We start from the raw sequence: 27,867 nt of genomic DNA on the forward strand, positions 1-27,867 counted from the left end.
CACCTACTCAAAGGGCAGAGAATCTAGGATCCATGATTTCCTATAATAGTCTCATTTGACAAGCTAGAAAGAGATGAACATCTTTACTAAGACATAGCAGTTCACCAAGAGAAAAATCCCTAACTAAAACACTCCCTGGTCCCAAAGAAAACCATTAAGCTACAATTTATAATGAGTAGCACAACCCTCATTTGGGTAATGCTCATATATTCAGCAAATGTGTACTGGACCTAACAATATTATTATTGGTAAAAGCATATAATAAACATAATAGCAAACATTTACTGAGCCAACAACCGTTGTGGACATTTGGGTCTTAAATAGAGAACTGGATGCCTGGTCTGTGTCCTGGGGGAAGGAGCTAGGAGAGGGCTGAAGGCCGGGATGGTTACCTTGAGGATGTGAAAGTAGATCTTGTAGCGAAGAATGGGGAGACCCAGTCTGCAGGATGAAAAATCCCTGCGTGTGAGGTAAACACGTTCAAGAAGTAGGGTGAAGGATTGCTTGTACTAGGCAGAGGGAGGTTCCAGTATTGACCCCCACCTGTGCAAAGAGCAAGTCTACAGTTGAGTATTTCACTGAAGTCAATCAAACATCACAAACACGTACCTGCATGTCTGGAATCTTCTATCTGACCAGCCCCCACCCTGTCCAAGGCATCGTCCTCTCTTCCTGGACAGTCATGGCCATTTCCTAACTGGGCCCTCCCACCATGCTCTGTACAGTGGCCAGAGTGAGCATTCTGGGTGGCAGATCTGACTTCGTCACTGCTCCCACTCGAAATGAGTCTGCAGTGGCCCCCACACCCTCAGAAAAAAGGTGTGCTCTTCAGAAGGGCTCCAAAGACCCTTCCTGACCTGTTCCCACCAACCTCCCCAGACTCCGCTTCCCAGAATTCCTCTGTCCTCTGAGGTCTCCTTCTGGACCCTCACCTCCTGGCCTGGCACAAGCCTCATCCACTTCCCTCCTCTCTCTTTGCCAGGCTGGCTTCTCATGCTTCTGGGTCACGTTCATGAACCATCTCCCTGTCCCTGTGTGTTCCTCCCATGGTGAAGCCACCCCTCTAGCTACCATTGCCCACTGGCCCTGCCCAACTGATGTTGACAGTAACAGGCCAGTGGCAAGCTCAGGGTGGGTGTCCAGGAATGTTGAAGGAATGAGCATATCAAAGAAAGGCAGAAAAACACCAACAAGGCCAGCTCCGATTCCAGTCTAGGCTAAACCACAGCAGGTGGAGGGGCCATCTTAGATCAACCAGCTCCTCGACTCTGCGGAGCCAAACCAACCACAGGCACTTTGTGTGAGAGGCCGGAGTTCCTCTTGTGTCCATTACAGTGATGTTTCTCTAACCCACACAAACACCAGTCTTCCTCCGTGGTACCATCCCTTCCTTTGAGATGAGTCCCACCCTCGTATTTTAAATGTCAGTACACTGCGTACTTCAGAGCATCTTCCTTCATGAGCTCTGAAGTGCCCATCCACAGAATGATCTAATACATAGCCTAGGCCCCCAGGGTTTGAGGTGGGGTTTTTAGCCACTGTTATGCAATCAACTGATCTTTCCCTTCAGTGACATCTAGTTCAGTACAATCTCTCACTTAGACTGCAAAATATGGACTTCTCAGAATTTTGATGTTGAGTGTCCACTGTAAGTGAAAATAGTGGAATTGAATGGCCGTGGGTTTACCTACAATCACCTGAATCCCCCTCCCCTTCCCCATACACACACCACACACTCCAGGCATCTGGAACCTCCAGAGCGGGATTCAACACCAAGTTGGCCGAACCCAACAAGACTCACTGGGGATCTCAAGGAAAATGGATAGACCCGCTGAGTATGATCAGAAAGTCTGAACTGAAAACACCAACAATGCTTTGTTTCCACACAAAACGTAGCCCCTTGGGAAATTACACTTGGGTGATTTATGGAATGTGGGCCTTTAGCTGTCTCACACTTTGCAGTGCCGACAAAGACAACAATAATGTATAATTGATTCCACTTGGATCTCAGCGAGTCAATAAAGAACTTTGTTTATACATAATTTTGTTGGGCAAATCTCCCAGATGGTACTGAAATGTTGCATTTTTAAGAAGTTGCGTTTGGTCCAGGAGGATCATAAATTATAAAGATAATGTGTCTTTTGTATCATTACAGTCATATAATTGTAATCACAATTAGAGTCACTGTGAGATCTAACTACATTCTATTTAAGTATTACTCTCAACATTTTTAAAGCTTCATTTATTTAAGAGCCAAAAGTCAAAATAAGGGCTACAGAACCCCCGAGCTCCGCCTGCTAATGCAAGGGTAATTTTACAAATTAAAATCTATCGTGAAAATAAAAATTTGCTATTCTTAACCATAGGAATCAGCAGCACAAATATAAACTTCAGTGGGTTTAGGTTAACTTTCTCAATCTATAGAAAGATGCTTTTTAGCTAGGTTCCTGGAAAACTAACACTTTATCTCTGCAATAATCTTCTATTCATCAAAACATGTAATTTGAGCTTTTATTAAAGATAAAATTATGTTTCTCTCTTATTGCTGCATCGCACAAAAATGCTCGAACAGATTATCATGAAATTGGGAGGATAGGTTTGGCAGAACTTGGAAGGTTCCGGCTTATGAAATGCTTCTGGGGGCCCCTGGTGGGTTCACCTCAGAGAGCCTGGCTGGTGTCCCGGTGTGGCTGAGACCGGCACCCCAGCGCACCCCACCTGGTCCCTCCCCAAGGAGCCACAAGCCCTGCATACTAAGGCACTGTAGACAGAGAAAGCAAGCCGTAGTTTCAAAAATAAGCCCCCAAATGGAAATTACCCAGGCAGAGGCTCCAGATTGTAGGCGTTGGCTTATAAATCGAGCTGCGTCTCCGGAGGGTGACGCCGTGTTCACCTGCTCCAGGTGAGAGGCCTCGGGGACTCGGGTATCAGGATAGTTAATGATTCTCTCAAGTGATGGCAGGAAGCCCAGCTGCCTCCTGCACAGATGGGAGGAGATTCGGGGCAAGGGAGGAAGCCTTGGAGAAGGGACTAGAACAGCAGTTCTCAGACTTGAGGGAGCATCCCAATCACCGGCGGGACACGCTCATCCCAGATGGCGGGGCTGCACCCCCCAGAGATTCTGATTGGAGGGCGTGGAAGGGGGCCTGAGCATTTGCAGTCCTCACGAGTCCCCAGATGCTGCTGCGGGTCCCGACACCACAGGTGTGAACACAGCACCCGAGCAGGGCCTGTTAGAAACGCAGACTCTCCAACCCACCCCAGAACCTACTGATTCAAATCCACAGCTTAACAAGGTTCTCCAGGTGGTTCGTGTGCACATTAAAGTTTGGAAAGCACCATACTGCGTGATATTTAAGGCACTTTGGGTCCCTGGATTCAACTACTTCTGCAGCCAGATGGTTCCGATATGGGGTTGTGCGCCTGCGCGCGGGCACAGGTGTTTGCCGGAGAAGGGAAGGTGTGGTTGGCTCTCAGCCCTGGACGGCCTTTCCCCACTCCCTCTCCCCTCCCAGGCACACAGACCAGAGTAAGGCTGTGCGTCTAGCCTGCCAGGTAACCAGCTGATGCACGTGCCCCCAGCCAGTGCACCGATCCTCACACCATAGCAGCTGCCCGTCCTTGAGAGGCGCCCCGACCCTGTGCCCGACATCAAGGTGGCAACGGTCCTGACTCCTTGGTCCCCCCACAGCATAGCCTCGGCCCACAGATGTTGGTGGGTTGACAGAAGGGCTGCTGGCCAAGGACCTGCGGTGAGACACACAGCACCTGCTCGTGCTGTGATCCCCCAAGCCCTCCCCAGCCCTGCCCCCCACCTTCACACCCAATTTCCCCCACCCCCCAGAGCCCATGTGGAGCACAGCCCACTTGCCCCAGACTCTCCCGACTCACAGCTCCTCTCTGGAAATGACTTGGTCCTGCTGCTTAGCCCCTGGAACACAGATGTTAGGGTCACAGTGGAGAGAAGGAAGGGACAAGCTTTTTCTATAAAGGGCCAAATGGTTAATGTTTTAGACTCTGTGAGCCACACAGTCTCCGTTATGCAACTTCTTAACTCAGCCCGTGTTGCTTAAAACCAGGCGTAGACGACATGTCAGCCAACAGACATGGCCACGTTCCAACAAAGCTTTATTTATGGACGCTGACATTTGAATTTCGTATAGTTTTCATGTATTACAAAATATTATTCCTCTTTTGATTTTTTTTTCCCAACCATCCAAAAATGTAAAAGTTCTTATCGCATGGGCCATACAAATAACAGGAAACAGGCAGCAAGCTGGATTTGGCTCACGGGCCATAGCCTGACCTCATCGAGAGGGCAAGTACAAGGTTAAGGTCAGATCCTGGCTGGGTGTCTGACTGTGTGGCCTTAACCCACCCACTTAACCTCTTCCTAGCACCTGCTTCAGAGGGCTGCTGCCAAGGGGAAATGAGAGGACACAGGCTGTGCCTTAGTGACGAATACGTGGCGGTGGTTACTGTTGTTGTCACAGCTAATGGAGGGGCGCCTGGCTGGCTCAGTCGGCAGAGCACGAGGCTCTTGATCTCAGGGTCATGAGTTCAAGCCCCAGGTTGGGCGTGGAGCCTACTTAATCATTTAATTAAGCCAATGAAAACCAAGTTCAGGAAAGACCAAGGTGCTTTATTCAAGAAACAGTCCCCCATTTATTAAACACTGTTGAGAATATGGGCTCTTTAGAGGAGAGTGGGGTCTCTCCACAGGGCCCCAACTTGCAGGGGTTCTGTGGCTGCTGAGGTCCCCAGGAAGCCACACTAAAGCACCCAGGGGAATATAAAAAATAGTGAAAGGGAATAAAGGGGAAAGGAGAAAAAATAAGTGGGAAATATCAGAAAGGGAGACAGAACATGAGAAACTCCTAACTCTGGGAAACGAACTAGGGGTGGTAGAAGGGGAGGTGGGTGGGGGGTGAGGGTGACTGGGTGATGGGCACTGAGGTGGGCACTGACAGGATGAGCACTGGGTGTTATTCTAAATGTTGGTAAATTGAACACCAATAAAAAATAAATTTATTAAAAATAATAATAATAATATAATAATAATAATAAAGCACCCAGGAGCTACCTGGGACGTGCCAGAAAGTAGGGCAAGTGTAGACCTGGGCCGCAGTGGCCAGGATAAGCCCTAATCCAAACTTGTCTCAGAAGTAAGAGAGCCAAGGGGGCCGCTGAAGAGGCTGGAAATGGGTCTGGCTCTCCCCTCTGCGAGCCCTATGACAGCCTGGTAATTCAGCATCTCTGAACCTTGGCTGCATCATCTATCCTATATTTGCTAATTGGTTTGACAAATATTTATTGAATAACCACTCTATGCCAGCTACTGCTGTCAGCGCTACAGGAACAAAGGTAGAGGACATAAAAAATAGAGGGAGATGATGGATCTGGAGATAGATGAGAGTTGGGTGGATGGATAGACAGATAATAAATAGATGGGTGGATGGATGGTAGATAGTAACATAGCTGCCATCAGCAACTTCTTGGCTTAGGGGAATAGTTTGATGAGCTTGTTGGGTTGTGCCAGGTGAGGCCCGGAGGCTGCAGGGTCAGCCTGCAGGGGCGATTCTCCAGCTGGCTGCTGTAAGGTGGTGGTGGCGACGGGACTCTGGCCCACCGGACAGCCTGATTTACACAGGAAGGGGTCCCCATCCTGCGTGACTGCCCAAATTTTCCAAAGAAACTAAAACTGTGGCAGTGCGCCAAATGTTCAATGTTGGGCCTCTATCTCAAAAACGTTTTAACGCTGGGGTCCAAACGATGCACACCTGTGAGCCGAACGTATCTGGCCTGGAGGCCACCAGTCGGTGATCTCTGATTCAGAAAGACACTGTAGAAGAGCAGACACACGGGGTGCAGCAGGGGTGTGAGGCGGGAGGACAGAGACGGAGGCTGATGGGGCGAGGCCAGGGCATCGAGGTCAGCAGGCTCTGAAGGACAAAGACGCCTCATGTCAGCGCTGCGCTGCCCCGGCCGTGCCATCGACAACCTCATCCCGGGGCAGACCTTGGGTGGATCCGCCTGGCGTGAGTGTTGTGGAAAGAGATGCAGGAAGGGGGCGGGATGCCCGGCAAGAGCAGGAACCCAGAAGGCCCTTGGAAATGGCAAAATCAGCGTGGATGAGGAACAGGAGGTTGGGGTCCACGGGAGTGTCAAGGGCAGGGTGCCTCCCGCCCGCAGCCGGGTTCAACAGCGGAGTGTGCAAAGCCTGGCCCCGTCCTCACCGGCTCTACCTGGACGGACAGACGACTCCGGCTCTGCTGACCTCATGGACCAAATCAGCTGATTATACACGAGGAGGGGCCTTCCCAGGCAGCTGCTGTGTGGCCAGAAGTTGTGCCTCAGAACATTTAGTCCTCAGGACACTTGGGGTGCGGGGGGGAGGCTTCACTCCCACAAGGAAAGCGAGGAGCACACAGCGGACCGTGTGCCACAGTCAGAGAGTAAAGGGCACACCCTGAAATCCACCCCGGGTCTGCCGGCCGGTTCCCTCCACTGTGACGTTGTGTTTCTCGTCGTGTCGTTGTGCTGGTGTCGAAGCCCATCAGGAGAAGAGAGACACTGGCAAAGGTCAGCAGAGGTGGAGAGAGACGGCACAGCAGGCCCTGAGCGGGCATCTCCCAGCCACGCCCGTCCTCCTCCTGTCCCCTGTCGCCGTTGCTGAAGGCCCGTGTGCTCGGGGCCGAAGCCCCGTTCTCCACTTGTACCTGTCGCGTGACCGCAGACATGGCTCTTCTTGGAGCCTCACCTCTGACGTGGGAGTAACAGCGTTCCCGTCCCTTCTGTGAAAGGTTGTATGATGGAGAGCACTCAGGTAGGTCCCGCTGGGATAGAGGTTTTGTGCCTGGGTTGGGTTGGGTTTCATCTTTGGTATTGGGGTGACCTTCTGCACCTCCTGCACGCCTCAGCTCAAGAAGGAAACCCTGACTCTGCGACAGTCGTGAACCACTTAATGTCACCCAACTCCTAATCTATGGCATGACTCGTCATCACACCACCACGTCCCTTCCCTGGGGGACTCATGGTTGGCCTTTCAGATGGACCCAAAAGTCCCCTGGGCTGTAGAGACCCATTGTAGTGGGCGGGGGCTCTCCCGGCCCAAGAGAACTGGAACCATTTGGGGGACCAGGCAACCAGCATTCAGGTCACCTGGTGTTTCTGCTTCTGCTGAACCCCCAACCTCCAGCTTACCCCCACCTTGCTTCCAGGTGGGCCTCTGCTCTCCAGGCCGAAATGACCAACACTTCCCCATCAAACCCTACCTGTCCAGTGTTCTGGTTTTCCCAACTGTGGGAGCACCAGTGGGCCCATGTGCAGCCCAGTGTCACTGCAGCCAGCCTCCCAGGGGGCACATTTACATTTTGGTGGGGCCTCTGCTGCCTGAATTCAGACACTAGCTAAAGGCGGATTCTGAGACACAGGAATGAGGGCCACTGGGCTTGTTCACTGGGGGCTCTGCGTACAGGTAGGGTTCCCCCCAAGCATGCGGGTTCTGCAGCCCTCATTCTAACTCTGAGCAAGATTCCCACTGAAGCTCCACGTAGGCTGCACACGAAGATGCTCACCGTCCTAATTCCACAGGGACTAACTTCTCACTTTGTTTTTGCTTAAGTAGATCCACTGGTCCTGGACTTCATGGCACACTGCAGCCCCATCCGTCCCAGGCTGTGTCCTGGACAGTAGAGGGGTGACCAGGGCCAAGTTCAGTGACTCTAGTGTTGGGAATTTCTTTTGAACCCAAAACAGTGGGAACAGGGGCCAAAGTGCCTCATCCTGTTCAGTCTGCCCCGCCAGGACCAGCCAATTATCCTCACGTCGGTTACTGCCACCAGCACGAAAATAAAAGGTATTTGTCTCCATACCACCTAAAAGCATTACTTCTTTCACTAATTTTGTAATTTAATAAAAAAAAAAGCAGTCAACTTGGCTTGATATGATCCATCCTTTATATACCAAAGGGATAGGCATTACTGCTTTAAATTAAATATAACTTCAAAATGTGTCACTTGGATGCCACCATCCCTTAAGCCCTTTAAACTGCATTCTCTTGGAAACAACGTGACATTTTAGCTGAACACAGTGTCTTTTTTTTTTTCCAGTTGTGAATGAGTGTTTTATGTCCTGCGAAAATCAAAAGGAAATTTTTGCTGTTATGATTTTATTATGCTTCTTTATAGTATCGTTTGCTTTTGTGAAGTTAAAGAAAGCAGTGGAGTGGAAACCAGTAACAAATAGGGCATATTGAAATGGGGCTCCATAGCTTAGAGTTTCCATTCATTTAATTGGGGAGAAAAGTGTGTGTTTGTTTGGATATCTAATTATTGGGAAAGGAGAGGTTCATTTGTCTGAGTTAATATCCCTTAACCAAGTTAAAAATTAGCATACATCTCTTTAATTACACCTTGGAGTGACAGCATCATGCATCAGCCACTCGCACAGGCCCATTTGCCACCGATCCCCTCCGTCTAATCTCTGAATGAGGCTGGGAGGGGATGTTCTGACCACCTGCTCCCCCTGCCCCCCCCACACACACTACCTATTGCTGAAGAGACATAAGGTCCCCTCCCCGGGAGCCTCCACCTGCCCCTTTGTCATCACCGGCTGGAAGCCAGCGTGACCCTAGATGACCAACCTCCCTCCATGTGCTCGGCCAGCACACCCTCCGATCTGTAGGTGCCTTGGTGCATAGATGTGCACAATCACCGCAGAATGAATGAATGAATGAGTGAATGAATGAATGAATGATATTTTAACAAATGCTTGTGAGCCCTCCTCTATGGCATCACAAGGCACATGGGTTACTAGTCAACCTATGAAGTCAGGTTGTCATCAACCCTTGCTGAAACAGTCATGGGTCTGAGACCGTGTCCCCTGGAGGTCGAGAACGGAAGGAGCCTTTCCTGCCGCGACTTACGAGGGTTTTTTTTTTTTTTTTTTAGGATCTTATTTATTTATTTATGAGAGACATAGAGAGACAGAGACATAGGCAGAGGGAGAAGCAGGCTTCCCACAAGGAGCCCGATGTGGGACTTTATCCCAGGACCCCGGAATCACGACCTGAGCCCCCCAGGCGTCCCTATGCGTTAACTTCCTAAGCGCCTCGCCCGGGGGGTCCGTTCATCACCTGCCTTAATATCACTGAAAACAGATGACCTGCAGCTTACGTGTCCCACAACCGAGAGATGGTGGCAGGAGGACTAGAACTGAAGTGCACGAAGTTACTATTGAAAAGGATGTTTATACGGCACTTATAATAACATGAAAAATTGTTTATGATCTAATACTAACAGGAAGAAGGGATCCCTGGGTGGCGCAGCGGTTTAGCGCCTGCCTTTGGCCCAGGGCGCGATCCTGGAGACCCGGGATCGAATCCCACATCGGGCTACCGGTGCATGGAGCCTGCTTCTCCCTCTGCCTGTGTCTCTGCCTCTCTCTCTCTCTGTGTGACTATCATAAATAAATAAATAAATAAATAAATAAATAAATAAATAAATAAATAAATAAATAATCAAACTAACAGGAAGCAAAATAGTCTGGTCCATATAACGTTATATGAAGACTATTATGACAAATGTATTTTTTTTTAAGAAATCGGAGAATTCTAATATACCAGAAGAAAGCAGCAAGAACGGTATCTTTGGATGATGAGTTTGGGATGTTTACTCCTCCCTTTGACCAGAGTTTCCACAGTGAGCTTGTCGTACTGTTACTGTATAAAGAAATCGTGGAGAAGGGACTCTAGTCACCTCCACGCCCACAGCCAGCTTAGATTACTATCGTTGGCTTTCCGGAAAACACGGTTCTGGTGACATCTGTGTAGCCAGGAGGCTTTCCCATCCCTGGAGGGCTGCTGGGTCCATGCCACAGGCCAGTCCAAGCCCCAGGGCACCCATCCTTTCCATTGACTGAGGACTCAGTTTCCCGATAACAGGGGCGGGGGAGGAATGGGGCTCCTACCTCCACCTGTCTCGTTAATTATTCAAGCTTGGATGCTGCACTGCCTCCGGAATTACATTTCCAAGATGCTTTAAAATCAATAACTAATTTATACCCGGTCCTCTAAGAAGGAGTTAGGAGTTATTTTTCATCTCATTAAAATGTAACCTCACTTAAGCCACGACCCGTGCTGGATTCGGCTCAGGGTGGGACCGACTCCCGGGGCGAGATGGCCAGGCCTCGAGGGTGAGGAGGGTGCCTGGGTGCTACTGCTGCCCGGGAAGCCCGAGGTGCTGGGCCCAAGAGCAAAGCCCCCGCAGTCACAGAGGAGGGGTCATCTGGGCTCCCACTAGGAAATTTGTCATTGTCCCACCCTGTGAATTCACTTTAGGGATTCTAGAAGCGGGTGAGGATTGCATGTGGAAGCGTGTAGGAATTGTTGCGGACTGTTCTAGAAATCCTGCTAGAAGTGCCGATGGCATGTGGCTATAACTGCTAGGGCGCCCTCCACATTGACATACCCTCTGCGTTGTCTGCCCAGGGAAACCAGCATATGGTCACATGCTTCCTATCATGTTTCATTTTTATATAAAAATCGTTAAGGTTGTATTTAATAGCACCTCAAGGAATGCTGTCATGGGAACAAAATCCCTTTTTAAATCGCATATTGAAACATTAGTCACTTGAGTTCACAAAGATAGGATAAAAAAAAATTTTATCACAGTACCATTTAGTTATAAAGGCACTGGAATCCATCTACTCCCAAATTTCCAGGGCACATTTCCTTTGATCCATTGGTATTTCTGAAATCCAACAATCAAAACTGCTCTAACAAGTGGCCGTGCACATGGCCTGGGTCCGAATCTTCTCTCTCCCTAAATCCCACCATCCTGTGCAACCCAGCTCCGGTGCTGGCTCCTCCTGTCGTGCCCCAGATGAGGCTGGGGGCTGTGTCCTCCAGACATCTCGGTTCTCTGTCTTCTTCCTGGACCCTCTGGCTCCCGTGATTACTGGTCCAAACCCATCACCATTCCTCCCCTGGTGTGAGGCAGAGCCATCCACACACCAGTTTCTGGGAAGAGAAGAGGAAGGGAACGCTAATGTTTAGGAAATAGTGAGACCATGAGGTCGGGGAGTAAACGATAGGAGGCAGGGGGTGCGAGGTCATCCCACAAAGGGAGAAGGGAGTCACTTTTGAACACCCTTGAATGCGTTGCTGAGGTACTTGTTCTTCATTCTGTAGGTAATAGGGAGCCACTGATGGTTTCCAAGCATAGGAGTGAGGTGATCAGAGATGCGGTCTTTGAAGGTCTTGCAAGAAAGATGAGAGCTGGAAAACACCACCCTACCCTTCCAGCCAGAAGTCAGATGGCCCCATTTGAGACCCTCCCCCATTTCTTCTAGTCTCTGTTTAGGAAGACTCCTTCCAACCTTGTGGCTCAGCATCTCTGTCCTCCTGTGCCTCATCTTCCCGGTATCTGTTAGCATCTTGCAGTGGGTTTTATGCCACATATTCCTTCCCCAACAGCGTCTGCAGCAGTAATGGGTACCACCCCTGCTTCTTGTCTCTCTGCCTGATTTCAAACCTGTCTTATTTCAAAAGAGGTTCTGAACAGATTGTTGGTGGTAAAGCAATTAGACGAATGTATGGATAAATGGACACATGAAGGCACAAGTGAAGGCTTGAGGGAATGCCAGCTTCCACTGTCCCAGAAGCCTCTGCTGCTCCCACAGCCCATAGGGACCAGGTTGGCCATGACCCGGGCACCCAAAGCAAATGGTATGAAGGAGACTCTGGGGCTCCTGCCTTCATGTCTCTGGGCACCAAGGGGACCAGCCTCATGGACCCAGCATCCCGGCCTTCTCCCTGTCACTGTTCTCCCTCGTGACACTCTTCATCCTCCTCATCTTATTCCTAAGGATAGAGGCCTTCTCTAATGCTAACTTTTGCAAAGATCATTAGAGCACAAGGTCCTCGACATGTCAAATCTTCCTTAATCACTCATCCTTGGCCACTTTCCTTTAGATAAATAGAAACCCATATTGCTTTGGCTGATCAAACTGGGGTCCACAGAGATGCGCAGATCTCTGCCAGTCAAGCCTCCATACCGTGAGTCCACCCCAGATCTGCCCACCTTTCCCAGGTGATCTAGGTCCCTAGGGGAGAGAGGATTTTTTGTTTGCTTGCTTGCTTGCTTGCTTGTTTTAACATAGGCTCCATGCCCAGCACAAAGCCCAACGTGGAGTTTGAACTCAACTTGAGAACCGAGCTGAAATCAAGAGTCAAACACTTAACCAAATGTACCACCCAGGTGTCCCCGAGAGCATTTTTTAAAATTCTACCTTCAGATAAATATTATGAAAGAATCTGGACTGAGAAGAAATACAATGGGTGTTGGAAAGATAAATAGATCCTGCGTCTCCAAGTTATGCATATTTGTTAAAATAGCCTGTACCCCAGGATCTTTATTTATGATTTTGAAAAGCAAACTGTTTGGAAAGCTATAATAACTTTAACTACAGCATAAAGGAAGGTACTATGTAGCATGATTTGCCTGCCATTATGTTATTTGTACTGTATAGATACAAATTTTCAGAATCAGATGTTTTATGGGAAATCATTACAATTCTGAAAATGTGACTGAACTTTTCCTAAACGTATCAAAACTAGAACAGCTTGTGAGCATACATAATTGACAACAAAGTTTATGAGGCAGTAGATGTCTACAAATATCAACAGAAATTTAACAGAACTATGTCGAAATTTGTTTTGTATATTACAGTCAGAAAAACAAATGCTCTCCGGCATGTATCTACCATTCACGTAGTTGGTGGCAATGAGCCCATTCGCAGAAGGGTAAAATTATTGGATGAGATCTCTGGGGCTTGACACTGATGGGGCTGCCATGGACAGCCATGCAGGTTGTGCACTGAACAACTGCAGGAGACCGCTGGGACATAAAGAATGACGTAAAAGGCGTTCCTGGAACTGCATGGTGCACAGCCCACACAGCGGCAGAGTTCATGAGTCGTGTTGAGGGAGAAGCAGGATCCACTCGTGTGCCCCCCGAAGAACACAAGCAAGAAAGAAGGCAAACTTGCACTCCTATTAAAAACAAAAAACCAAAACAACTCCCTAAACCCTTGTGCACTGTCCGTGGGAATGTAAATTGGTGCAGCCACTATGGAAAACAGCGTGGAGGTTCCTCAAAAAATTAAAAATAGGCCTATCATATGATCCGGCATCCTACTTCTGTGTATATATTTGAGGAAAAGAAAAACACCGACTCTGAATGGGTCACGCACGCGTGCCCACTGCAGCATTACTTACCGCGCCAAGACATGGAAACAGCCTTGGAGTCTGCTGCTGGATGAACAGGTAAAGAAACTGTACCTGTACAAACACCTGTATACACCCACACATGGTGGGATGTTACTCAGCTGTGAAAACAAATAAAATCTTGCGCTTTGCAACCACATGAATGGGCCTTGAGGCTTTATGCTGAATGAAATAAGTCAGAGAAAAACAAATACTATTTGATCTCACTTGTGTGTACAATCTTACCCAAAAAAGCCAAGCTCGTAGATACAGAGAACAGACTGATGATTTCCAGAAGTGGGGGTTGGAAGAGTGAAAGGAGTGAAGGAAGTCAAAAGGTACAAATTTCTGATTATTAAAAAAAAGGGGGTGGGGGGCATCTGGGTGGCTCAGAGATTGAGCTTCTGCCTTTGGCTCAGGTGTGATCCTGGGGTCCTGGGATCGAGTCCCACCTCTGGCTCCTTGCAGGGAGCCTGCTTCTCCCTTGGCCTCTGCCTCTGCCTCTCTCTGTGTGTCTCTCATAAATAAATAACTAAAACTTTACAAAAGAAAAAAAAAGAAGGGGCACCAGGGTGGCTCAGTAGGTGAAGCATCTACCTTCAGCTCAGGTCATGATCCCAGGGTCCTGGGACAGAGCATTGCATCAGACAGAGCCCGCTTCTCCCTCTCCCTCTGCCTACCACTCCCCCTGCTTATGCTCTCTTGCTCTCTCTCTCTCAAATAAATAAATAAAATATTTTTTTAAAAAAAGAAAATGGATTTGGATCCCTGGGTGACTCAGCGGTTTAGTGCCTGCCTTTGGTCCAGGGCGTGATCCTGGAGACCCAGGATCGAGTTCCACATCAGGATCCCTGCATGGAGCCTGCTTCTCCCTCTGCCTGTGTCTCTGCCTCTCTCTCTCTCTCTCTCTCTCTCTCTCTCTCTCTCTCTGTCTCTCATGAATGAATAAATAAATAAAATATTTTTAAATGGATAAAGAAAAAGATTCCTTACCAATCAGAACCACCTCCAATTCATTCATTCACCGATTCACTTGTTCATTCAGCTCTTAAATATTTGCACTTGTGCACATGCACACACACACACACACACTGATACCCAGGGTATCTGCATCTACCAGAGAACACTACTCCTTGGTCTGCTCTCACTCTGGGATCCATGATCTCACCCGCAAACCAAGTATTTTTCATCCTGTGGTCCTGCTCCTGGGTGCAGCTTTCTTTGCCCCCAGGGTTTGTGAGTTGGAACCCGTTGCCTTCTAACAACTGGGAAGGTTTTGTTTGCCTGTTTCAGGTTTGCATTTGAGAAAAGTCTCAAGCACACCCCCGGCCCCCGTCGCATGAGATGTGTTAGTAACTCTACCCAGCAGAACATGAAATGGTTTCTCGAGAGCTGCTCATGATAATAACCTAGAACAATTCCATGAGACATGATCCCGCTTTAGGCCCAGCAAGACCAATTGCATTCCAACAAATGATTTAGAGCTGGCCAAAAAAATCTCTCATAAATAAAATGGAAATGAATAAGCAATGAATTGGCATCTGTTATGGCTTTTGAAAATGTCCAGTTGGCTATGGATAGACTCTGGAGCTACTAACGTTTGTAGTACTTAGGACATCTCCTCGAGGACCACCCCCCCACACACACTCTGGAATTGGGTTCATTTAGCACTGGAAATTTCTTTGCTGAGTCTTTCCTGCCTAACTAGTATTTAATACTATCCCACACATCAACACACATTGAATAACTGCAAGAACTTGAGTCTCCTCTGGAGAAAAGAAGCTCAGGTAATTTACGAGTTAGAAAATGAGACCAAAGCAGAAAACAGTTGATGGAATTGGGACAATTTCACCCAGGGAAGAAACAGACTACACGATGGGTCACTAATTCTGGCAAGTTTATTAAAAGTTATTTCATGTGGGGCACTGACCATCTGGTTTCCCTTTCCTGAGCACTGAGAGGAAATGACTTGCAATTGCATCAGGAAGGATTTTGGTTGGAAAATAAGGAAGGATTTCCAGATGCTTAAGGTTATTAAATACTGGCTGCTGAGAGGCTATAGCATCACCTTCTGGAAATGATTCAGGGAACGACAACTGCTATCAGCCCAGGCCGTTTTAGGAGCAGTCTGAGCAGAGGACGCGGGACAAGTGAGGTGATCTCTCTGAAATGCCTTCCAGAGTTCTTCCTTGTGCTGAAAGTGCCTCTTGCAGGAGGGTACATAATGCCCAGGCTTCCAAAACATTCTTGCTGTTGGATTGCAGAGACCCTTCCTAGGGGCAGAAGGGGGGAGTTATCCGGCCCTGGCCCCACGTCTGTTGTGGGTGAGTCATGGGACCTGTAACATTATCAGGGTCTCTGTGCCCCCTTTGCTCTTTCTGAGCTTCTTAGCAGTGGTCAGGTAAGCCCTCCAGTGAGCCCCACCTGCTGTATGCATCAGTAGCCATTTCTGACCCCCTGGCATTTCCTCCCCTGCACCTGGATCTACTATTCTGCCTCCCTAATTGCAGGGGATGGCACCCACTCCAGGTCGCCATCCCCTGTCCCCTGTCCCTTGCCCACTGTGACTGTTCTAGTGTTGCCTTCAGCTCAAGTCATGATCCCGGGGTCTTGGGAAGGAGCCTTGCATCAGACGGAGCCCAGGGCAGGCCAATCAGAACTTTGCCCAGACTGTTCTACCCAAGGGTGCTGCTTCCTTTGTGGAGACAAGGATGGGGTCCCTGATGCCTGAAGCCATGTCTCCACTACCTGGAGAAAGCTGTTTTCAGAAGAATCCCAGGAGCTGGGAGGTAGAAAGGATGAATATGGAGAAAACTTTGCCAAGCCTCCAGGTCAGCCTGTCGGCCAGCCTCTCCTGCTTTTTCCTTTTAGGTTTCTCGAGTCAAAGAATACTCTCTTTTTCCCCTGAAGCTAATTTGAGTTGGCTTTCTGTTGTTTGCAACCCAAAAGTCCTGATGAATATGGAGTAGGAATGAGGTCCCCAGGATGTGGGTGTTAGCAAGAGCCAAGGGCATTGAAGATAGGGCCATGCTGTTCTGTATTAGAAATGTCCATCAGTGGGGCACCTGGATGGCTCAGTGGTCGAGCATCTGCCTACGGCTCAGGTCATGATCCCCAGGTCCTGGGATTGAGTCCTGCATCAGGCTCCCTGCAGAGAGCCTGCTTCTCTCTCAGCCTAGTCTGGGCCTCTCTCTCTATGTGTTCCTCATGAATAAATAAATAAAATCTTTTTTAAAAAACAGAATCCATCAGAAGTGTCCATTCATCTCTGGAGAGAAGAAGGAAAGGATAGAAAGAAGAGGGAGAAGCAAGGAGTCAAGAGGGCCGACTGCAGGTCACCACCCTGACTGAACTTGCAGAGGATCCAGCGTGCTCCCAAGAGCAGCAGGAGGTGACGCAGGATTTCCAAAAGCTTGCTGCGTGCTGGGGAAGTGAATATTCCCTTGACCCACAAACTTTTGGAGAAAGTTCCACTACGTGCAAGCGGCCTATATTCATGGCAGTCGGAAGGTGGGCAATGAATTCAAAAGAAGGAGTGTCGGGCTGCAGTTGGGCTCACCATCAGGTGAAAATAAAAGGCAACCCCCTAAGAGGCAGAACCTGGAAGGAGAACTCTTTAAGGCAGGAAATCAAGAATTCTGGTCTGACTTCCACCACGGTAAGCTGTGGACCATTTGCAGACAGCTAAGGGGTGGGCTTTTGATTTCCGTGGGGCCCAGAAGAAGTATTTGAGTCATTTGAGTCGCTGTTATCTAGATGCCATGGGACCTAGGGGCCCTGGAAGTAAATAAAATGCTTTCCTCTGGTAATAAGGTCACAGTGATTTAGGATCTATACCTGAGCAGCCCTTAAGCCAGACCCGGTCCCATTTGCATGGGGCATTTTATTTTTTTATTTATTTTTTATTTTTTTATTTTATTTATTTATTTATTTATTTATTTATTTATTTATTTATTTATTTTGCGTGGGGCATTTTATAAGCAAAGGGCGGATGGGGAGCAAGCAAGAAAGGTTTTCCCAAGTCTTTGGGGAGCTGAGCAGGAGGCAGCATCAGAAAGAAATTGTGACCAAGACAGTGTCAGTCAAGCCAACACAATTATCGCCCCTAAATTGTGAAATGGAAGGCAGTAGCTTTCGGAATGACATTGATCTGGGCGAGAATTACCCAGAACACTGTTTTAAGGAACAAGCTACCTTTTTCGACAGTGCAAAGCTGATGCCCAGACTACTTTACCATTACCCTGTAACAAAGAAGATTTAATGTGAGAGAAGCTAAACTTCCATTAAGTCATTTCAAACACCCCCGATTCATATTTACTAATAACGATGATTTCCAAAAGCTCATTCCTGCAACCGAGCGGGCGGCGCAGCAGGCCAACGCTGCGCACGGAGTAATCTCCGTGAATAATTGCCTGTCAGCGTTGCATATTAAAGAGAAAACAGCAAGCTTACGAGACAACGCTTTGGTCTGATTTCTAACTTGAAGACACAAAGCAGAAAACTCAGCTTGAGGAAAATGCTTTTAGACTTTCAAGTTTACATGACATTTGGGAGTCTCAGCCCCATAGGAAGGGACTTAGAGCCATCGACGGATGCCCTGAAACTCAGCATTGGATTTCTTTTCTGCATGCCTGTATTGTGAGCCTTTTCTAGGAAGAGGGTTGATAGAAGGAATACGACCCCCAAACATTTTAGAAACACTGAATAAATGGACCTCTACTGGTGCTGCCCAGTAGAATTTTCTGGAATGATGGGAATATTTTCTGTCTGCGCCGTCCAGAATGGTAGCCGTCAGCCACATGTCGCTATTGAGCGCATGAAATATGGCTGGTGCAACTGACCAACTGAATCCTTTATTTTGTCTAATTTTAATTAATTTAAATCCTGAAAGGCGAAATTATAGAAATACAAAACAGATGGTTGTGAGGGACTTGGGGTTGATAGAAGGTTGACCACCAAGGAGCAACCCAAGGGGATATTTTATTTTATTATTTTTTTTTTCAAGGGGATATTTTAAAGTGAACAAACTCTTCTGGGTCTTCAGGGTGGTGGTGGTTACTTGACTTTATGCAATTGTCAAAGCCAAGGAACCGTGCATGAAAAATACTGCATGTAGGGAATTTGTTGTATGTGAATTGAAAATAAAAATTTTAAAGATTTAAGTGGCTGCAGTGGTTAGTGGCTACCAAACTGGATGTGCAGCTCTAGACTGTCGCTTGAAAAGGCCTACACGTGCTGCCTTCAGCTAAGATCGTGATCGCGGGGTCCTGGGATCGAGGCCCTAGTTGGGTTCCCTGCTCAACAGTGACCCTGCTTCTCCCTCTCCTTCTGCCTGCCACTCCCCTGCTCATGCCCGCTCTCTCTCTCTCTGTCAAATAAATAAAATCTTTGGGGAAAAAAAAGGCCTACATGTACGTGCATCAGCCATGATGTACCTGAGCTCACCTGACCAACAGATTCATTAGCTTAGAAATTGTTGCCCAAACCATCACTGTAATAAAGTGCATTCCTGCCTCACTGACAAGGGCAACAGGCTGAGCACAGGATGTTGACTCCTGTCCCAATCCCTCCATCTCTGCTGAGTGGGCCCAACCCGCCTTGGCTACCACAAAGTCCAGCAAAGCAATCTCGTCGTACGTCTACTGCCACCGTCCCAGGTTCCAGTCTCTCGCCAGTGTTGGGGCTGAGCTCCTGCGTTTGCACCATCCACAGAGTCCTGCAGGCAGAGAATAGGCACGTGGCCTGAACACGCAGTGAGAGCCCGCGGAACCTCCCCTGGCAACAACAGGCATCTTCCCCAGAAGCAATCCCACGACCCTGGCGGACACAGCCCTGGCTCTTTCCCAGGTGAGCCTGCATTTGTTTCCTGGAACCTCCCTGACAAAGTCCTGAAAACCTAGTGGCTTAAAACAATAGAAATGGATTGTCCTGTGGAGGCTAGCAGTTTGAAATCAAGGTGTGGGCAAGGATGGCATATTCTTGAGTGTCCCAAGGGAGACTACACGCCACGGCTCCCTTGTAGCTTCTGGAGGGTTCCAGATGTCCTCATTGTTTATTGGCTTGTGGCCGCAGCACTCGGGTCTCTGATTCCACTTCCCCCTTCACATGGCATTCTCTCAGCTGTGTCTCTCTGAATCTCTGTGCCCAAATTTCCCTTTTCTTATGAGGACACTAGAAATTGGTGTTGGGCCCCTCCTAATTCATATACTCTCATCTTAATGACATCTGCAAAGATCCTCTTTCCAAAAAAGGTCATAACCCCAGATAACAGGACTTCAATGTATCCCTTTCACAACTGAAACCTAAGAGATCCCAACCATTGTTGGGACACAGTCCCTTTCCCAGGGTGGAATATTCCAGACCAGATACGGCTTCACCTGACTATCTTTCATTTCATTTGCTTGTGTGTGCACGTGTGTTTTCCACTGCAGTGCTTTTGCCATAATGTGAGTGTCCTGTTCAGGGCAAAGTGGGGTGGTGCCAGGCCAGTGTCTATCCTTAAAATTCGGTGGAAACTTCCCTTTGTTAACCAAAGGGCAGGCCCCTGAGGCATAGGCATGGCCTCTCCTGAGTCAGGGGCCCTTGAGCTGATTGGCCCAACTCTGGCCACCTGAGCAACTGTGGCCAGAGCAACTGTGATGCAATAGACCAGAGAAACTGGGATTGATTGATTGATTCTAACACATGCTTCCTACCACAGGTGACGTTGAGTTAGTTCACTTTTGAGCCTTCTTACAGGTAAAACATTGTGCGTCTCTTTGTTTATTGCTCTCAGAAATGTTATAAGGAGTACAAGTACGTCTTAAGTCCACTCTGAAAACGATCACTTCCTAATTTCTTCTTTCTTTTTTTTTTTTAAGATTTTATTTATTTATTCATGAGAGATTCAGAGAGAGGCAGAGACACAGGCAGAGGGAGAAGTAGGCTCCACGCAGGGAGCCCGATGTGGGACTCGATCCCGGGACCCCAGTATCATGCCCTGGGCCGAAGGCAGGTGCTAAGCCACTGAGCCACCCAGGGATCCCCTAATTTCTCCTTTCTTTTTCTTCATTAGTCATGTGTACATATAATGCCTACTTCTTGGGCGGTTTCACTCATTGGATAATATACATACTGAGCACCTAGTGGCTAACTGGTAAACATTACCTTCCTGACTTTTTTGCTTTCACTCTTCCACACACATAGGGGCCTTAAAAAAACAATTTTTATTTAATATAAAAATGAAGACAAATATAAAGAGTAAATTAAAATATCTGTAATTCCCTCACCCAGATATAATTATTGTTTAAATGCTTATGTATTTTCCTTACAGTCTTTGTTAACGCAAATGTTTACACACACTATTTCTGCCAACTTGGTTTCATTCTGTACATATTTGTTTTGCGACCTCTCTCACTTAACAAGACAGTACATTTTCATATTTAATTAAGTGGTCTTCTAAAGCATGGTTTATAAAGGCTGCAGAGTAATCCGTCGTGGATATAACATACTTCTTCAATGCGTAACCTTTCGTCAGCAATGTTGGCTGTTCCCAATTTTTTACTATTTTGAAGAATATCGTCAGAGGCATTCTTACAGGTGGAGCATTGTGCACCTCTTTGTTTATTCTTCTTAGAAATGTTATAAGGAGGGACACCTGGGCGGCTCAGGGGTTGAGCGTCTGCCTTTGGCTCAGGGCATGATCCCAGGGTCCAGGATCGAGTCCCACATCGTGCTCCCTACAGGGGTCTGCTTGTGTCCCTGTCTCTCTCTCTCTGTGTCTCTCATGAATAAATAAATAAATAAATCTTTAAAAAAAAAAGAAATGTTATAAGGAGCAGAGATATGTCTTAAGTCCATTCTGAAAATGATCACTTCTGAATTTGTCCTTTCTTCTTCCTTCTTTTTTCCCTTCTTTTCATCTCAGCCAGTAACCTGCCCTCTGTGTCCCACTGAGCAAGCAGAAGCCGTCAGAACAAAGTTCAGTTCTTCCGCTGGGGCACTGGGACCTGACCTCCCTGCTACTCAGGGATGCTGCTCCTAGAACCTTCCTTCCTCTCCTGCATCCCCAGATCTCTACTGGATCTGGATCATCCCCAATACCGTGCAAACATGCTGACTGCCCTCCTATACTCATCTTCTGTACCTGCTATAACAAATCACTGCAAACTTTCTGGCTTAAAGTAACACAAATATATTATCTTACTGTCTTGGAGGTCAGAAGTCCAAAATGGGACTTCACTGGGTGAAAATCAAGGTATCAGGGGTTGCATTCCTTTGGAAGCTCTGGGGAAGAATCCATCTCCTTGCCATTTTCAGCTTTGACAGGCTTCTCATATTCCTTAGCTCATGGTCTTTCCTTCCATCTTCAAAGTGAGCAACATATCATGTTCAAATCTCTCTCTGGCTGACCCTTCTGCCTCTCCCTTATAAAGATCCTGTGATGGGACACCTGGGTGGCTTAGTGGTTGAGCATCTGCCTTTGGCTCAGGTCATGATCCAAGGGTCATAGGATCAAGTCCCATATCGGGCTCCCTGCATAGAGCCTGCTTCTCCCTCTGCCTGTGTCTCCACCTCTCTCTATGTCTCTCATGAATAAATACATAAAAACTTAAAAAAAAAGACCCTGTGATTACATTGAGCCCACCCAGATAATCCAGGATAATTTCATCATCTCAAAATCCTTCACTTAATCACATCTGCAATGGTACCTTCTGGCATGTAAGGTGAACTACTCAAATATATGGACATCTTTGGGAAATATTATCCTGCCAACATCTACCATCTTACTCCCAGAACCCACTCCAGTTGGACCTTTACCCCCCACCCACAAGTGTCCTGCTCCTGCCAGGTCACCTGTGATCTCCATGGTGCCACATCCAGGGGTCCAGGTCTCCTGTGCTCTGATGTCTCTGCTACATTTGATTAACTGATCATTCTTTCCTGCATGGAACATCTTTTAGCTTTTAGGATGCCAGGATTTCTTGGCTTTCCCCTTATTTCACTGGTGGCACCTTCTCAATCTCTCTAACTAAATCCTTCCCCTCCCCTTGACCATTGTGTACCTCAGGATGCAAAATCTTTATCTGCACTGACTTCTGGGGTGACCTCATTTGGTCCTATGATGTGGAACATTACCTACTTACTGATGGTGCCCAAATCCGTATTCCCAGTCCTACCTCTCCTCTGAGCTTGCAGACTCAGAAAGTTCCCTTTGAAACAATAGATGTTGGTGAGGATGTGGAGAAGAGGAACCCTCGTATGCTGTTGGTAGGAATGCAAGCTGATGCAGCCACTCTAGAAAACAGTATGGATATTCCTCAAAAAAGTTGAAAATAGAGCTACCCTCTGACCCTACAATTGCACTACTGGGTAGTTACCCCAAAGATACAAATGTAGTGCTCTGAAGGGATACCTGCACCCCAATGTTTATAACAGCAATGTCCACAATAGCCAAACTATGGAAAGAGCCTAGATGTCCATTGACAGATGAATGGATAAAAAAGATGTGAGAGATACACAGACAGACACACACACATACACACACACACACCATGGAGTACTACTCAGCCATCAAAAAAGAAATCTTGCCATTTGCAACAACATGGATGGAACTAGAGGGTTGTATGCCAAGCAAAATAAGTCAGTCAGAGAAAGACAATTATTATATGATCTCACTCATATGTGAAATTTAAGAAACAAAACAGAATCATAAGAGGGGAGAGAAAAAATAAAACAAGACAAAATCAGAGAAGAAGACAAATCATAAGAGATTCTTAATCCTAGGAAACAAACTGAGGGTTGCAGGGCAGGTGGATGGGGTAACTGGGTGATGGGCATTAAAGAGGGCATGTAGGGATCCCTGGGTGGCTCAGTGGTTTAGCGCCTGCCTTCAGCTCAGGGCATGATCCTGGAGTCCCGGGATCGAGTCCCAAGTCAGGCTCCCTGCATGGAGCCTGCTTCTCCCTCTGCCTGTGTCTCTGCCTCTCTTTCTCTCTCTCTCTCTCTCTGTCTCTCATGAATAAATAAAATATTTTTTAAAAAAAACATAAAAAGGAAAATTAAATAAACATATTTTAAATATATCTCAAAAAATACATATATTTAGAAGAGCCCCAGTGAGTGGGCCAGGCAGTGGTTCTGAGACTGGGCTTGCAGCAGAAGCAGCTCAAGACAGTTTTGACAATATCAATGCCTGGATCCTCCCCAGATTGCAAATCAGAACCTCTGGGACACGAGGTGCCAGGATCAGTACATTTTATTTTATTTTTTTAAGACTTTATTTATTCATGAGAGACACAGAGAGAGAGAGAGGCAGAGACACAGGCAGAGGGAGAAGCAGGCTCCATGCAGGGAGCCTGATGTGGGACTCGATCCCAAGTCTCCAGGATCAGGCCCTGGGCTGCAGGTGGCACTAAACCGCTGACCACCCGGGCTGCCCAGATCAGTACATTTTGAAAGTTCTCCAAATGATTCTGCTATCAGGACTGAGAACCACTAGTCAAGTGTAGGAACATGGATAAGGTGAGAAGGAAAAGATACAGAGGCATGAGCCCAAGCTGTCCAGTGATCATTTATGTGGATACTGAAGTATCCACATGGATACTATACGGAGACAGAGCTACAGAGCAAAGAAATCCAGTTCTAAGTACAGATGCTTTCCTGGTCTGGTCTCCTGGGTGTTTTATTGAGATAAGATGGACAGCTCGTGAGGGGTAGTTGGGAGTGTGATCTGACCAGGGGCATGTGAGCCTCTTAGGCTTTCCCTCAAATTCTTCTGTGGCTGGGGTTGAGGCCCAGGAGTGGGATGATCTAAATAAGATCACTCTGAGGTTGAGGCCTCTCTTGTGTCTCTGGTAGGCAGAATAATGGCCCCGTGTAGTGAGTTAGATGGTGTCTCCCCCCAAATCCATGTCTACCCTGAAACTCAGGAAGAGATTCTTTGGAAATAGGGTCTCTGCAGATGAAATTAAGATCATACTGGGTCAGGGTGGCCCTTAACTCCGATGACCAGTGTCTTGATGAGAAGAAAGGACATGAGAGAGGGTACCCATGTGAAGACCATGGCCAAGATTGAAGTGATAAAGCTTCAAGCAAGGAACACCAAAGATTGCTGTAGCCACCCAAAACTAGAAGCAGGAAAGGGGGCACCTGGGTGGCTCAGTGATTGAGTGTCTGCCTTTGGCTCAGGTTGTGATCCCGGGGTCCTGGGATTGAGTCCCACATCAGGCTCCTTGCCAGGAGCCTGCTTCTCCCTCTGCCTCTGTCTCTGCCTTTCTCTCTCTGTCTCTCATGAATAAATAAATAAAATCTTTTAAAAAATAAAATAAAAGGAAGAAGCAGGAAAGGATTCTTCCATAGAAACTTTAGAGGGAGCATAGCCATAGGGACACCCATTAGTCTCTAGAACTGTGAGAGAATAAATTTCTGTTTTTTAAGCCACCCAATTTTTGGCACTTTGTTATAGCATCCCTAGGGCCCCCAAAGATGTCCACATCTGAGTCCCCAGGTCCTATAAATGCATTATGTTTCATGGCAAGGGGGAAATAAGATTGCAGATGGAATTAAGGCTGCTAATCATCTGAGTTTAAACTAGGGAGATTATTCTGGATTATCCAGGTGATCTCATTGTAGTCATAAGGGTCCTTACAAGTGGCAGAGGAAGACAGAGGATTCAGTATCATAAGGATATGATTTTGGAAAGACTCAATTGATCATTGGCTTCAAAGATGAAGATCTGATGAGAGGTTTAGATGTCACATTTCCAAAGAACGTAAACACATATATGCAAAATTTTGCCTTGATTACAAACCTGCTGCAAGGTCAAGCCTGCTGCAATTTCTTATGGTGGAGAGCATGAAGAAGACACCTTATTTCAAAAAGGGATTCTTGTCCCACTAACATGTCCCATAAACAAAAATTTCAAATACATAATGGAAGGCCTTTTTATTCCCTCAGGATGAAGATTTCACCTCTGGGAAAGAAGGGAAGAAATCTCTTTTTAAAAAAATGGATCTAGGTATATGCCCAAAACAGTCAAATGCAAAGACTCAGAGTCTTATACACAGTGTCCACAGCATGATTCACAATAGCCAGAAGGTTCCAAGGAAACAACTGAAATGTCCATTGACTGAGGCACAGATAAACAAAACGTGGTCCTTCCATACAACGGAATATTATCCCTCCTTAAACAGGAACAAAATACTGACACTGGCTACGACATGGCTGGACTCGAAAACATTATGCTAAGAAAAATATACACACCAGACACAGAAGAACAAATATTATATGATTCCACTTATATGCTGTGTCTGAACTAAAAAAAAATTTATAGAGACAAAAAGTAGAACAGAGGAGAAAGAGAAAATCAAGAGTAATTGTTGAAGGCGTGCAGAGTGTTCACTGGGAATGAAAAAGTTCTGAACACGAGTAGTAGGGGCAGCTGAACAACAGTGTGAACGTGAATAAAGCCAAGTAACTATACACTTAAAACAGTTAAAGAACTATTTTATGTTGTGTACACTTTACCATAAGAATAAATAGTCCTCCTCCCAGGACTATTTCCTGGAAGGACTTTCCCAGGAAGCCCTGGGTGGAGAGCCCAGCAAAGACCTAGAAGAACTGTCCACATTAGTATGTAATATAATTTTAAAAGAGAACAAAAGTAATAGGACTAAAAAAATTCTTTGCAAATAAAAACACAAAATGACGACTGACACTCAGCTGCTCTGGGCTGCTCACCTGTAGATCTATTATTCACTCAGTTGACCACTATTTACTAAGGTTTCACACCTGCCGCAGCCGCGCTAGCCGGGGTAGGCAACCGCGCACGAGTGTACCCACTCCTCCCTACCGGTGGCTGGAGGCTGGGTGCCAGGTACGCCGCCAGGTCCCCTTCACAACCAAGTCACTCTCTCTCCCACCTGCCGGGAGTGGGGGCCGTCAGCTGAGTCTCCCCCCAAGTATCACAGAGGCTGTCACCAGGCAAAGATCATGCCTCCCACCTGGGGGCAGCCGCATCCGGGGGCCAGTCTGTGATGGGTGATGGGGTATGAAGGTCAGGCTGAGGGGGCCACCCCACTCCCTCGCCCCACGTGATGGGCGGAGGCCAGTGTCTGGCCCGAGTCCCAGCTCAGAGCCTTCCTTTGCCAAATCCTGCTTCGCCTGCCCCGCACCCCCTCCACCCTGTAAGAGGTTGAAGGCTTCTGGCCCAAAAGCTTCCTGCCCACAAATCTCCTTCACAGGACCCGTTTCTCAGAACTCGACCTCAGACACAGGGGAAGCAACCCCAGATCGTCAACCATGAGAAGACCAACCCCCAGTGCTCCTCACTACAAGGAGAGAGAAAAGTGTCTCCCTGGATGGTCAGGTTGGTCTTGTTTGGGGCGGTGGGGGTGGATTTCATCTGAGATGTGAAGGATGGAAAGGACTTCTGGTGGCCACAGGTGGGAAGGCATTGCCCCAAATGGGACATGTGTGGGCAAAGATGAGAAGTGTGGGAAGGCAGGGCGTGTCCCCCAGGCGGTGGAGAGCCTGCTGGGGCCTGGGGCTGCCGGGGCAGCAGCGAGGGGAGGCGCGAGCCTGGCTGACCTGTCCCTGACCTCACCCCTGTTCAGGCCCAGAGGCCCCTCCCTGATGAGTCAAGAAGGAGTTACCTGCGAAGAAGTCAAGGAAGATGTTAGAACCAGAGGAGCATCAGGACCTTGTGATAAAAGAGCTCAGAGAAATTATATATGCACTGAATATGGATGTCTGAGAGGTGGGGAAGATTCCTTGGGGAGATAAATGGTTAAAGGAATCGTAACATCTTGTTCCGAATGCTTCCTTTTATCCGTTCCGTGTAGATACGTACAATGACCTGCAGGAAAAGATGGCAGGTGTTATTGCTAACACCTCTTTTTATAGATGATGATTCAGACAGAGACAGAGAGAGAGAGAGATTAAGCAATTTGTCTAAGGTCAATGACTTGTAGAATTCTGTTCTTGCAGGGCCGTAGGGAAGTAGAGCAGCATACTTAACGCTAACATTAGTAGAATTTATGAATATAGACACTTCTGGGAGCTTAAAAGTAACCCACACCATTTGTGTAACAAACAAGAACACTGAGATCCAAGGAGGTCAACTAGCCCGTCCAAGACCACAGAGCTCTTAGAATTAGACTGGATCCCAATTCATGGAAATCCTTAGGACGGAGCAGCTATGGAAAATTCTGCCCACAACATGGTGGGATTTGGTGTTGAAGCCTCCTTTGGCTTCCCACCAGCTGTATGAGCAGCCCAACAGACACGCACTTGGCTAGGTCCCTATGACTGGTGAGCAGGAGCTCTAGACATTATTACTTCTGTGTGCTCCACTGAGATCCAGAAAGCTCTCAATGTGTTCCACTAGGCAGTGAGATGACATCAAAGTACAACTTTTACGATGTGATGTCTTGTGGCTGGAGGCCCTTGCTATAGCATGTGGGCCTGTCAGGATGCCAGTTCACTCAGCTGTCTAGCCTTATGTCACCTTATTCTATTCAACTTGCCTGGGCCCCAGCAGCATGGACGCCCCACACCGCCCCCCTGAGATAACCGTGTTGTCATGATCTAGCACCTCTACACACACGGTGCTCATTTTC

General features: G+C 47.5%; 2 long non-coding RNA genes across 2 annotated transcripts; one reads left to right on the forward strand and one right to left on the reverse strand.

Moving 5' to 3' along the window:
* Positions 1-15,147: 15,147 nt before the first annotated feature.
* On the reverse strand, positions 15,148-19,838 carry LOC112672610 (uncharacterized). The gene is made up of 3 exons (XR_003144387.3): positions 19,645-19,838; positions 18,905-18,983; positions 15,148-15,540 (listed from the first exon to the last, which is right to left on the reverse strand). It is a non-coding gene; the product is annotated as an uncharacterized LOC112672610 (long non-coding RNA).
* Positions 19,839-19,913: 75 nt separating this feature from the next.
* On the forward strand, positions 19,914-27,050 carry LOC112672609 (uncharacterized). The gene is made up of 4 exons (XR_003144386.3): positions 19,914-20,005; positions 25,205-25,265; positions 26,491-26,615; positions 26,863-27,050. It is a non-coding gene; the product is annotated as an uncharacterized LOC112672609 (long non-coding RNA).
* Positions 27,051-27,867: the final 817 nt, after the last annotated feature.

This window comes from Canis lupus, chromosome 28 (genome assembly GCF_003254725.2).
Source record: "Canis lupus dingo isolate Sandy chromosome 28, ASM325472v2, whole genome shotgun sequence".
Lineage (NCBI taxonomy): Eukaryota > Metazoa > Chordata > Mammalia > Carnivora > Canidae > Canis > Canis lupus.